Source organism: Nicotiana attenuata, unplaced genomic scaffold (genome assembly GCF_001879085.1).
Source record: "Nicotiana attenuata strain UT unplaced genomic scaffold, NIATTr2, whole genome shotgun sequence".
Lineage (NCBI taxonomy): Eukaryota > Viridiplantae > Streptophyta > Magnoliopsida > Solanales > Solanaceae > Nicotiana > Nicotiana attenuata.
This window is the reverse complement of record NW_017670623.1, coordinates 302020-314311: the sequence shown is the minus strand read 5'-3', so window position 1 is coordinate 314311 and position 12292 is coordinate 302020.

The window sequence follows — 12292 nt, the reverse complement described above, 5'->3', positions numbered from 1 at the left end:
TGGATCAGGTTCGGAATTTGGCGAACCTATCATTTTCCCTCACCGCTCCTGATGTCAACACCCAAAATCCCGCACCTCCACAAAATACCCCACAACCACAGATACAACCCACTCATACCCTACACTGCAACATATGCCACACTCCAAATAGCGCTCCACTACTCATTCCCGAGCCACTGAACACCACAAATGACCATCTCCACAACACTCCTATTTACATGGATACTATACCCCACTACACCCAACCAATCTCAAATGCACCTGAGTCTGATGACAAGGACTCCCTTATCAGGAACTTAGCGGCAGAACTCAAGAAGTTAACCAGCTGAGTTCAGGGCGTAGAAGGTAACAAAGGCATTGAAGGGTTGAATTACGAGGACTTGTGCATTGAACCAGATGTTGAACTTCCGGAGGGGTACAAACCTCCCAAGTTCGAAATGTTTGATGGAACAGGAGATCCCAGAGTCCACCTGAGGACCTATTGTGATAAGCTAGTTGAGGTTGGAAGAGATGAGAAGATCCGTATGAAGCTCTTCATGAGGAGCTTAAAGGGAGATGCACTATCCTGGTACATCAGTCAGGACCCCAAGAAGTGGACGAGTTGGGTAGGTATGGCATCAGACTTCATGGATAGATTCCGATTCAATACAGAGAATGCACCGGATGTATTCTACATACAGAATTTGAAAATAAACCCACCACTCGTTGGAGGTCAGAAGCTGCAAAGGTCAGGCCAGCCCTAGATGAAGAGCAAATGAATAGATTCTTTATCCGGGATCAGGATCCCCAATATTACGAGAGGTTGATGTTGATCGAGGGTCAAAAGTTCTCTGATATCATCAAACTCGGAGAAAGAATCAAAGAGGGCATTAAGAATGGTATGGTTACAAATCTTGAAGCATTGCAAGCCACCAATAAGGCTTTACAAACTGGTGGCGCATCCAAGAAGAAAGATGTGAGCGCCGTGATGGTCGCACAGGGAGCCAAATCACCACCAAAGTACCACACTTACCCATCAGCTCCACTTACATATCAGCCTATCCCAAATTACCAAGCACCTGCACCCTCCTATCCACCTCCCGTTTACCAGTCCTCTCCACCTCTCACATATCAACCCACCAGCACCTGTTTACCAAGCTTATAACGCTCAACCCTCTCACTACCAATCACCACCCACCCGTCAAAATTTTCCAAGACCCAGAACAAATCTTGACCGTAAACCTCCCAGACAATACACAGCCATCGCTGAACCAATTGACCAGCTATATAAAAGACTTAAAGCTGCTGGTTACGTCACTCCCATCCCAGCCAAAGCTCCAGAAAATCCCTCCAAGTGGGTCAACCCCAACAAGACCTGTGCGTATCATTCCGGCATGAAAGGATGCACCCTTGACGAGTGCCGTTCATTGAAAGATAAGATTCGGTCCCTGATCGACAACAAGGTCATTGTAGCAAAGGAGCCCGCTCCTAATGTTCGTAACAACCCCCTGCCTGACCACAAAGGTGGAGACATTCATATGATCGAGATCGAGGATGATTGGGACCCCAAAGGTCAATAGGTTTGATTGACGAAGGGGATGAACCAATGAAACCGGCAGTTACCCTTAACCCAATTATTGTGCAGAACCAGCCCTCCAGGGACGACGAAGTAAATATGTCTATACCTCTTGAACTTGAAGTGCCTCCTTCTGCAAAGGCGTCCGGGACAATCGAGGTTGAATTTGGAGTCCCAAAGGCACCTACACCCTTTAAAGTTGCTGTGTTACCACCAAGGGTGCCTATTCCAGTGGCAATGACTGACATAGCGCCATTCCACTCAAATGCCGTACCATGGGATTACACTACCGCAGCCAGGAGGAAAGGAAAGACCAGGACAGGAGAAACAATTGCCGCGCAAGGAATGACTAGAACAGGGAGGGTCTACACCCTAGAGCACCTAGCCAAATCCGGTAAGCAAGCCATGGGACGTCCCATTGAGACAGGACCAAACGATCTTTGGAGGAAAATACAGGCTAAGGAGTACTCGGTCGCTGAACAGTTGAACAAAACACCGGCACAGATATCTATCCTGGCCCTTCTGAAGAGTTCAGACGCTCACAAGAATGCCTTAATGAAGATACTAAGTGAAGCCTATGTGCCCAGCAATATAACCGGGGGTAAAATGGCGAATATGGTGGGACAAGTGCTGGAGAGCCACAAAATAACCTTCCACGAAGACGAATTGCCGCCAGAAGGTTTGGGCCACAACAAGGCACTACACATCACCGTGCAATGCGAAGATTATTTCATCACCAGGGTTCTGATCGATGGGGGATCGAGCCTCAACATCTGTTCGCTTGTAACTCTCAGAACTTTGGGGAAAGGCCTACACGAGATCAAAGACGGGGCTATCAATATCAAAGCCTTCGATGGGTCCCAGATATCTACTAATGGAGAAATCAGCCTGTGCTTGCAAATGGGGCCAACATGGTTCGACGTCGACTTCCAAGTGATAGACGTCCCGGCATCCTATAACTTGCTATTAGGACGCCTCTGGATCCACGCTACCAGAGCCGTAGAATCAAACCTGCATCAGGCGGTAAAGTTCGAATGGAATCACCAAGAAATGATCATCCATGGCGATGGTAGTAACCCCATATATAGTCGCCAGACCTTCCCAATGATCGGGGGCAGAAGGAGAATAGGCGGAGAGACAGACCACTGCATCGAAAGGGTCAATGCTGTAGACAAAGACAAGTGGTGGGACAACAAGATCGAAAGTATCCTGAATTGGTGTGGGTACGAGCCCGGAAAAGGATTCGGTAAAAATCTTCAGGGGATCACTAAACCTATCAAACGGAAAAAGCATGGCACTACCTTTGGCTTAGGGTATGGCTATACTTGGGAGGAATTCCAGAACTGGTCGCCACCATGGCGCGGCCCCTACTATCCTTTGGAGTTTCCGATACCTAGCTTGGAGCAGACCTTCCAACCGGCAGATATTATATATGGGTCAGAAGAAGATGAGGCATTGGCAGCCATGAAGAATTTGTTCCTGGAGGATGATGACATGGACTGCTGTGTTTTTTTGAGGAGGAAGGGGAGGAAGACCCTTCCATACAAGCTGTAAGCAGGGGAGACCGCCTCAGCAACGGGTGAATTAGGACCGTCAGAGCCCGGAGGGCTTCAGGGTAGCAAGGCTAAACAAAAGCAGCATGCATCGCATTTTTTAGTTTACTTTACTAGTTGATTTTCTTTCCGCGTTGTCTTTAATTTCGAAAAGAGCTCCGATGTTTCAAACAATTTTGAATTTAATCAAGGCATTTCAGTTTATCATATATATCTCGCTTATTATTTTCTCTATCATTTACTCTATTTTAGACAGCATTACTATTACTTATCTTGACGATGAACCAACGACTGTGACTTGCAACGAAACAACGCAACAAAAGGACATAGACTCGGAAGAAGATGAAATACCTGAAGAGGTCGTCAGAGAAGTTGAGAATTTTGAGAATAGACCTAAGTCCAACCTGGAAGAAACTGAGGTCATTAATTTGGGAGATATAGAAAATGTCAAAGAAACTCGCATCAGTTTTCACCTCTCGCCATCAGAAAAGGAAGAATATACGGAATTTTTAAGGGAATATGAGGACATATTTGCCTGGTCGTATGATGATATGACTGGTCTCAGCACGGCCATTGTAGCTCATAAGTTGCCAACAGACCGAGCTTGTCCGCCGGTAAAACAGAAGCTCAGGAAATTCAAGCCCGACATGAGTTTGAAAATCAAAGAAGAGGTTACTAAGCAAGTCAAAGCTAAGGTTCTCAAAGTGGTAGAGTATCCAACATGGTTAGCCAACATCGTGCCAGTACCAAAGAAGGACGGGAAGGTTAGAATCTGTGTCGACTATCGGGATCTCAATCGGGCCAGTCCCAAAGATGACTTCCCCTTGCCAAACATACACATTCTTATCGACAACTGCGCTAAGCATGAGTTGCAGTCTTTCGTTGATTGGTTCGCTGGGTATCATCAGATATGGATGGATGAGGAAGATGCAGAGAAAACGGCTTTCATCACGCCGTGGGGGATGTATTGTTACAAAATGATGCCATTTGGGTTGAAGAATGTTGGCGCCACCTATATGAGAGCCATGACTACTATCTTTCACGACATGATACACAAGGAGATCGAGGTATATGTGGACGACGTCATCATCAAATTCAAGAAAGCCACTGATCATATGGAAGACCTGAGAAAATTCTTTAACAGACTGAGAAGATATAACCTGAAACTGAATCCCGCCAAGTGTGCATTCGGGGTTCCTACCGAAAAGCTACTGGGTTTCATCGTGAGCCGTCGAGGGATAGAATTGGACCCATCAAAGGTCAAAGCCATTCAAGAATTGCCACCACCAAAGAACAAGAAGGACGTGATGAGTTTCCTGGGGAGACTCAACTATATCAGCCGGTTCATAGCTCAGTCCACAGTCATTTGTGAACCCATCTTTAAAATGCTAAAGAAAGATGCTGCTACTAGATGGACCGGCGATTGTCAGAAAGCCTTTGACAGAATCAAGGAATACTTGTCAACGCCGCCAGTCTTGGTTCCTCTCGAGCCAGGAAGACCTCTATTGCTTTACCTTGCGGTATTGGATGGAGCATTCGATTGTGTTCTGGGACAACATGATGAAACCGGGAGAAAGGAGCAAGCCATATATTATCTCAGCAAAAAGTTCACCCCATACGAGGCCCGTTATTCTCTATTAGAGCACACCTGTTGTGCTCTGACTTGGGTAGCTCAGAAATTAAGGCATTATTTCTGTGCCTACACTACCTATCTCGTATCCAGGATGGACCCGCTGAAGTATATTTTCCAGAAGCCCATGCCCACTGGCAAGCTCGCCAAGTAGCAAACCTTGTTGAGTGAGTTCGACATTGTTTACGTGACTCAGAAAGCAGTCAAGGGTCAAGACATAGCAAATCACCTTGCTGAGAATCCCATTGAAGGAGAATACGAACCACTGAAAACGTATTTTCCTGACGAAGAAGTGTCCTTTGTAGGAGAAGATATTGCAGAATCCTATGATGGTTGGAGGTTGTTTTTCGACGGAGCCGCAAATTTCAAAGGAGTTGGCATAGGGGCAGTCCTAGTATCAGAAATCGGCCAGCATTACCCGGTATCCGCCAAGCTCAGGTTCCCTTGCACAAACAACATGGCTGAATATGAAGCTTGCATCCTGGGACTCAAGATGGCCATTGACTTGAACATTCAAGAGCTCCTAGTGATCGGGGACTCAGACCTGCTCATACATCAAGTTCGAGAAGAATGGGCCACCAAAGACTCCAAGATACTTCCCTATTTGCATCACATACAGGAGTTAAGGAAAAGATTCACAAAGACGGATTTTCAGCATGTCCCCAGGGTTCAGAACGAGTTCGCTGACGCATTAGCCAGTTTATCATCCATGATCCAGCATCCAGATATGAATTTCATTGATCTCATCCCAGTAAGGATTTATGATCAGCCAGCTTATTGTGCTCACGTTGAGGAAGAAGCAGACGGAAAACCATGGTTCCACGACATCAAAAGATTCCTGACCGCAGGGGAATATCCAGAACTTGCCAACGCTACTCAGAAACGCACACTTCGGAGATTATCCAACAACTTCTTTCACAGTGGGGGAATCCTGTATCGGAGGACTCCCAATTTGGGTTTGTTAAGGTGTGTCAAAGCAAAAGAAGCAACTAGACTATTGGACGAAGTGCACGCAGGGACCTGCGGGCCACACATGAATGGTTTTGTCTTAGCAAAGAAGATACTCCGAGCAGGGTATTTCTGGATGACTATGGAAACAGACTGTATCCAGTATGTTCGCAAGTGCCATTGCTGTCAGATACATGCATATATGATAAAGGTGCCTCCAAACGAGCTAAGTGCAACAAGCTCACCGTGGCCATTCGCCGCCTGGGGAATGGATGTCATTGGACCTATCGATCCTGCCGCATCAAATGGGCACAGATTTATCCTGGTGGCAGTCGATTATTTTACTAAATGGGTTGAGGCAGCGTCATACAAAGCAGTGACTAAGAAAGTTGTGGCAGACTTCGTCTGTGATCGTATTGTTTGCCGATTCGGGGTTCCGGAATCAATCATCACTGATAATGGTTCCAATCTCAACAGCGATTTGATGAAGACAATGTGTGAGACATTCAAGATAAAACACAAGAATTCTACAGCCTACAGGCCTCAGATGAATAGAGCTGTAGAGGCAGCCAACAAGAATATCAAGAAGATACTAAGAAAAATGGTCGAAAGTCACAACAATGGCATGAGAAGTTATCATTTGCTCTGCTGGGATACCGCACCACGGTCCGTACATCACACCGGGGCAGCTGGTGTTGAAGAAGATATTCCCGCACCAAGATGAAGCCAAGGGAAAATTCTCTCCCAACTGGCAAGGTCCGTACATGGTTCACCGGGTTCTAACTGGAGGAGCCCTTATTCTTGCAGAAATGGACGGAGAAGTCTGGCCAAAGCCAATCAACTCAGATGCAGTGAGACGATATTATGTGTAATCACCTATGAATGCTTTATGATGTAATTTGAACTACGCCTGAACTGATTCCCGTTTAAGAGGGAATACATAGGCAGCCTTATGGGTTCGGTCACAATTTAATAAAAATCTCATTTCCCCCTATTATTGGAACTGGGGCAGAATTTTGAGGAGGACCCTCAAAATTTTGAAGTCAGTCTTCAGCCGCTCATCACCTAGGATGTCACCTCAGTAAATTGGGGCAGAATTTTGAGGAGGACCCTCAAAATTCCGCAGTTGATTTTGCATTCATTCAGCGCAGCCGTCAGAAGTGCCAGCCTAGTAAACTGGGGCAGAAGTTTGAGGAGGACCCTCAAAATTCCAGAGCAAGAGAGGTTGCAATGCTTTGAACCACATTGCAGTCGTTGGTTCATTTTAAACTAAACTATTTTCTACGTACGTTATATTTTTTAAATCATGCATAACTATGATAGCTGCTGTTTAGCAACGCTACCCCAATGACACGCAACGCCGGAAGCCACGGGAAAACGAACTAACCTTTCCCCTTTTACAAAACTCACGATTTTCTTTGGATACAGGCACCCGAGTCACAAACACATTACACAATCACATTGAACCGCCGCACCTATTCGCATTTTCTATCCGCACGCAATAACCCCCAACAGCCGCAATATCACAATCAGTTACCAGCTATCAGCTAAGAATATTTTATTACTATCTGCATTTTCTGCATTGCATATGGCTACTTTTCTGCCTTCCGAGACTAAGCGTTGTCTCCATTTGCATTTCCTGCATTGCATAAGGCTACCTTTCTGCCTTCCGAGACTAAGCGTTGCCTCCATCTGCATTTCCTGCATTGCATAAGGCTACCTTTCTGCCTTCCGAGACTAAGCGTTGTCTCCATCTGCATTTCCTGCATTGCATAAGGCTACCTTTCTGCCTTCCGAGACTATGTGTTGTCTCCATCTGCATTTCTTGCATTGCATAAGGCTACCATTCTGCCTTCCGAGACTAAGCGTTGTGTCCATCTGCATTATCTGCATAAGGCTACCTTTCTACCTTCCGAGACTAAGCGTTGTCTCCATCTGCATTTTCTGCATTGTATAAGGCTACCTTTCTGCCTTCCGAGACTAAGCGTTCTCTCCATCCTGCATTATCTGCATAAGGCTACCTTTCTGCCTTCCGAGGTTAAGCTCTACCTCCACTTGCATGGCTGAAATATCGTCACCTTATCTTTCTTGTATGGCTGAAATATTGCCACTTTTATTTACGTCTTGCAATCGACTGAAATATCGCCATTTACATTTTTTGCATCGGCTGAAACATCGCCAAACTCTATTTAAATTCTCTATCGGCTGAAACATCGCCATTTTACATTTACATCGGCTGAAATATCTCCACTTTATTTACATCTTGCAATCGGCTGAAATATCGCCATACTACTATATTTAAATCTTCCGTCGGCTGAAATATCGCCATTTTACTTTTCACATCGGCTGAAACATCGCCTGTTTTATTTAAATTTCCGTCGGCTGAAATATCGCCATTTACGCTTTTGCATCGGCTGAAATATCGCCAAATCTTGCATTTTATGGGCTGAAATATCGCCAAACTTTCCAAAGGCGTCATCGTTCGGAGGCATCATCTTCATAGCCCGAGAACACCATGCCATGGCTCGAGGATCCCACTTTATATCTTGCACATCATTATTCAAAGGCATCATGGTTCGGAGGCACCATTATCATAGCCCGAGAACATCATTTCATGGCCTGCGAATCCTTTAATTTTGCGCTTCATGGCCCAGGACATCATGGTCTGAGGACGTCATCCTAACCGTCCAAGGATAGCATTCATGGTCCAACGGGAACTTGCATCATATTTAAGTTTATGCACGATATACGCCTATATTGCTCACTTGCAGGTATACCAGCTAGCAACGGCCGTCTCAGCAGGAGCGACCCTGTTCCGGTTCTCGTAGCCGATTAACTTCAGAATACCTCTTGCTTCCCCCAAGCATCGTGCCCGTCCTTTCGAATCTCCATCGGCATGTTCCGTCAATGGTTCTTGAACTACATACGGCCTGATTTCTGTAAAACCAGGGATATGTAGGCAGCTCAAAGACTAGAGCTCGGTCACATGCTTTTCAAATCGCCGCTTCCGGTCAAAATTGGCCATCATATCTTTACCCGACAACTCTTTCATGCTTCCCGGATAAAGAGGGGCAGCTGTTGATACCCAATTTTTCCCTGAGTATTTTATATATACCCAAAATACTTTCAAAATAACATATACATGCATGTATAAGCATGCCCAAGAGTTTTGGTATTTTTTTTCCTTATTTTTAAGATTTTAAAACTAATTTATTGTCTATTTTAATGGTAGAAAATTCAATAATTATTCCCAAACTATCATATTTGGTGAATAATTTATTTTCATTCTCATATTTACACCAAAATATAATTAAGGTGATTTTTGCATATTTTTATAAAATTATTTGGTAGTTTTAAAGTTAAATTACATGTAATTGCAAGTTTAGCCTATCTTAAGATTAACTGCGTTTTATAATTGTAAAATTGGTTCCAATATTTTTAAATTAATTTATATGTTATTTACTGACTCGGTACTTTTAATTTAATTACAAAATCTTTTTTTACTATTTATTTTAAATAAAAAGGAAAAACTGGCTATTTAAAATATAGCCCCTATTCGTTTCAATTGTATCCCCATTTACATTTCAATTTTTAGCCCAGTTTCAAGCTTAAAATCGGACCAGCCCAATCCCGTCTAACCCAACCCAATAACCCGTTTATCCTACCCGACCCAAGGCTCGTTTAATCCAGACCGTTGATCAATCTGATCAACGGTCACGATCTCCTCTTTTCTTTTTAATCTACCTAACCCAGCCCTAATCCTCTCATTTCCTTTTGGTAGCCGCCTTTGGATCCTCTCATCTCTCAGACTCTCTCGACCCTTCCCCTAACCCTAGCGGCTTCTCGTCATCCTCACCCCAAAACTCACCGGAATCCATGGCTTCTCAGGCTATGGAAACCCTATACTCCCCTCCTACTGCTCCTACATGCCTGATGCTCGAAGGATCGAGGCCAGACTTCGAAGGTCTTCACTCAGACCTTCACCGATTCGAGGTTTTCGGCCATCTCCGGCCTTGCTCCGGCATATCCAAGGCTCAGGGACCTGACTCTTGACCTCTCCGACTCGAGATCGGACCTGTTTCCAAGCCTTTCTCATTTCTAGGGTTTCTCCGAAACCCTAAGCCATTCAAGGTTCTTTCATCATTATTTGTCTAGATCTATACGATATCTATGTTTTTCTTGCCATCTAAGGTGTTTTCCCCAAAAGCTTCTTTTCAAAATCGTTTCTCTTCAATTTTAGGGTTTCTGAAAGGATTTTTGGGAAAAATCTTTCTGATATTTCTTCTTCTTTCTTTATGTGTGTTTGTTCATACCCTGCTCATGTGATTTCTTTATTATGCATGTACTGTCTTCTACCTTTTCTTTTCTACTATGCATGTTACTCTCGTTAAACTTTGCTATGTTTTTTCTGCTCTTTTACTATGTGAGTTTAGTGTTAAGTTATTTGATTTTTGTTTACTGGACTCTGTTCATGTTCTTACATGCTTCATCTACTTGTGTTCACGTCTGTATTATCTCTTTCTTCTGAACTTGTTTAGGTCCCGAGTTTTCTCAAAATATGTTCTTCATGATTCTTCTTCCTTTGTCATTCAACATGCTATCATATCTGTCTTGTGGAGACTCTGAAGCAAATGGCTTGCTTTCTCACTTCCATGTTTGATTCAATTTTGAAACCCTGGGATTTGGTGGTTTCCTTTGATGATTTTGATTCCTTGTGTTCGAGTTAAGGCTCCACTTTGGGACCCTGGACTCTTAGACTCACTATGAGTCTGCAAATTGAACTTGTATCTCTTTGTTTATGATTCTGAGTTTTTATGATTCTGAACTCCTCTCTCTTTTACATAACTCGACAGTCTCTTCTTGATTCACATGTTTGTGTACTTTATATATGAGAACTCTTCTTTCAAAAGGTTTTGCCAACTACTAATTGCATCTTTTCTGAAACTACTGGTAACTCTTTTGCATCTTTTTCCTGAAATCAATAGATCCTATGCCTAGTTTTATTTCAACTCATAAACAAAAGGTTGGTTAATTAATCATTGGGTCAGTCCTTGACAACTGTATCCGAGTTGCCTAATGCAGACTTTCTGTCTAAATATATGTGTTGAACCAGTCCGCTCGCTGCTTAATTTTAATCTAAGACCAAATCAGTATTTGTCAAGGCATGCTAAACTATATGATGATTTGACTTCTGGGGTTAATTTGAGCCTTATTTGCTTGTTTGTTCTTCCCCTTTTACTTGATACTTGTTTTGAATATCGAGCTAGAATTTTTATCCTTTAAACTCCACAAAAGTCCCCATCCTTTTCTTTTCCCTTTAGGATTAGAAGTCCTAATACCCCGCGACTGATAGGATTGGGACGGGTAGTAGCATGCGATAAGTAAATGATACCGTTCCGCGCTTTAATACCTCAACGGGTGGGAAGGGTAGACATGGAGATGATGATTACATGATAACACTTTGCGTACAATTGGTTACCAGTGTTGTGCGAATGATCCATGTAATGTATAAGCCTAGGACCCCCTTCTCCCTCTTTATTAGTTTAACAATTTTCTGAATCTTAAAAGCTATTGCACTTTCGATTTCTGTTTCTCACATGATTTTCGGGTTATTCGCACTAAGTACTTGACTCCCTCCCTCTACTTTCACATTTTTTTATCAAACTGCTCCTTTCCAAAATTCAGCACTTCTTTTAATCTTTTGTGCTTCTTGTACTTGTTTATTTGCACTTGCATTTAAAGTCACAATTGTAGCATGGCCGGGAACCACACTAGTGGATCTTGAGGGGTGCCTAACACCTTCCCCTCGAGATAATTTCAAGCACTTACCCAAAACTCTGGTCTTCATCTTTAATTTTTCTAGAAATGTCCTAATGCACTATAATCATTAGGTGGCGACTCTCCAAAATTTCAAAACCCAATTCCCAAAGCGGGAAAAGAGTTGTCCTCCCGAATGTCGTGAACCCGATTCCACAAGGAAAAAGGGGGCGTCGACAGTGAGGACGGCTTCAAAGGTGTTGAGTTGCGGTTTCTATTGGCCGACGTTGTTTAAGGATGCTAGTGACTTGGTGAAGAGATGTGATGCATGTCAAAGAGCCGGCGGAATTTCAAAAGGGGATGAGATGCCTCTCAATACGATTCTCGAGGTGGATATTTTTGATGTTTGGGGCATTGATTTCATGGGCCCGTTCGTGAGCTCTTGTGGGAACACTTATATTCTCGTGGGGGTGGACTATGTTTCAAAGTGGGTTGAAGCCGTGGCTTTACCCAACAATAAAGCCCGGAGTGTAGTGGCATTTTTGAAAAAGAGTATCTTCACAAGATTTGGCACTCCTCATGCTATCATTAGTGACGGGGGGTCTCACTTTTGCAACAAGGCTTTTGATTCATTGCTTGCCAAGTATGGAGTAAATCACAAAGTGACCACCCCCTATCATCCTCAAGCTAGTGGTCAAGTGGAAGTCTTCAACCGTGAAATAAAGAGTATCTTGTGCAAGACGGTTAATGCTAATAGGAATTATTGGTCGAAAAAGTTGGATGATGCTCTATGGGCGTATCGGACGACTTACAAGACCCCAATTGGTATGTCACCGTACCGATTGGTGT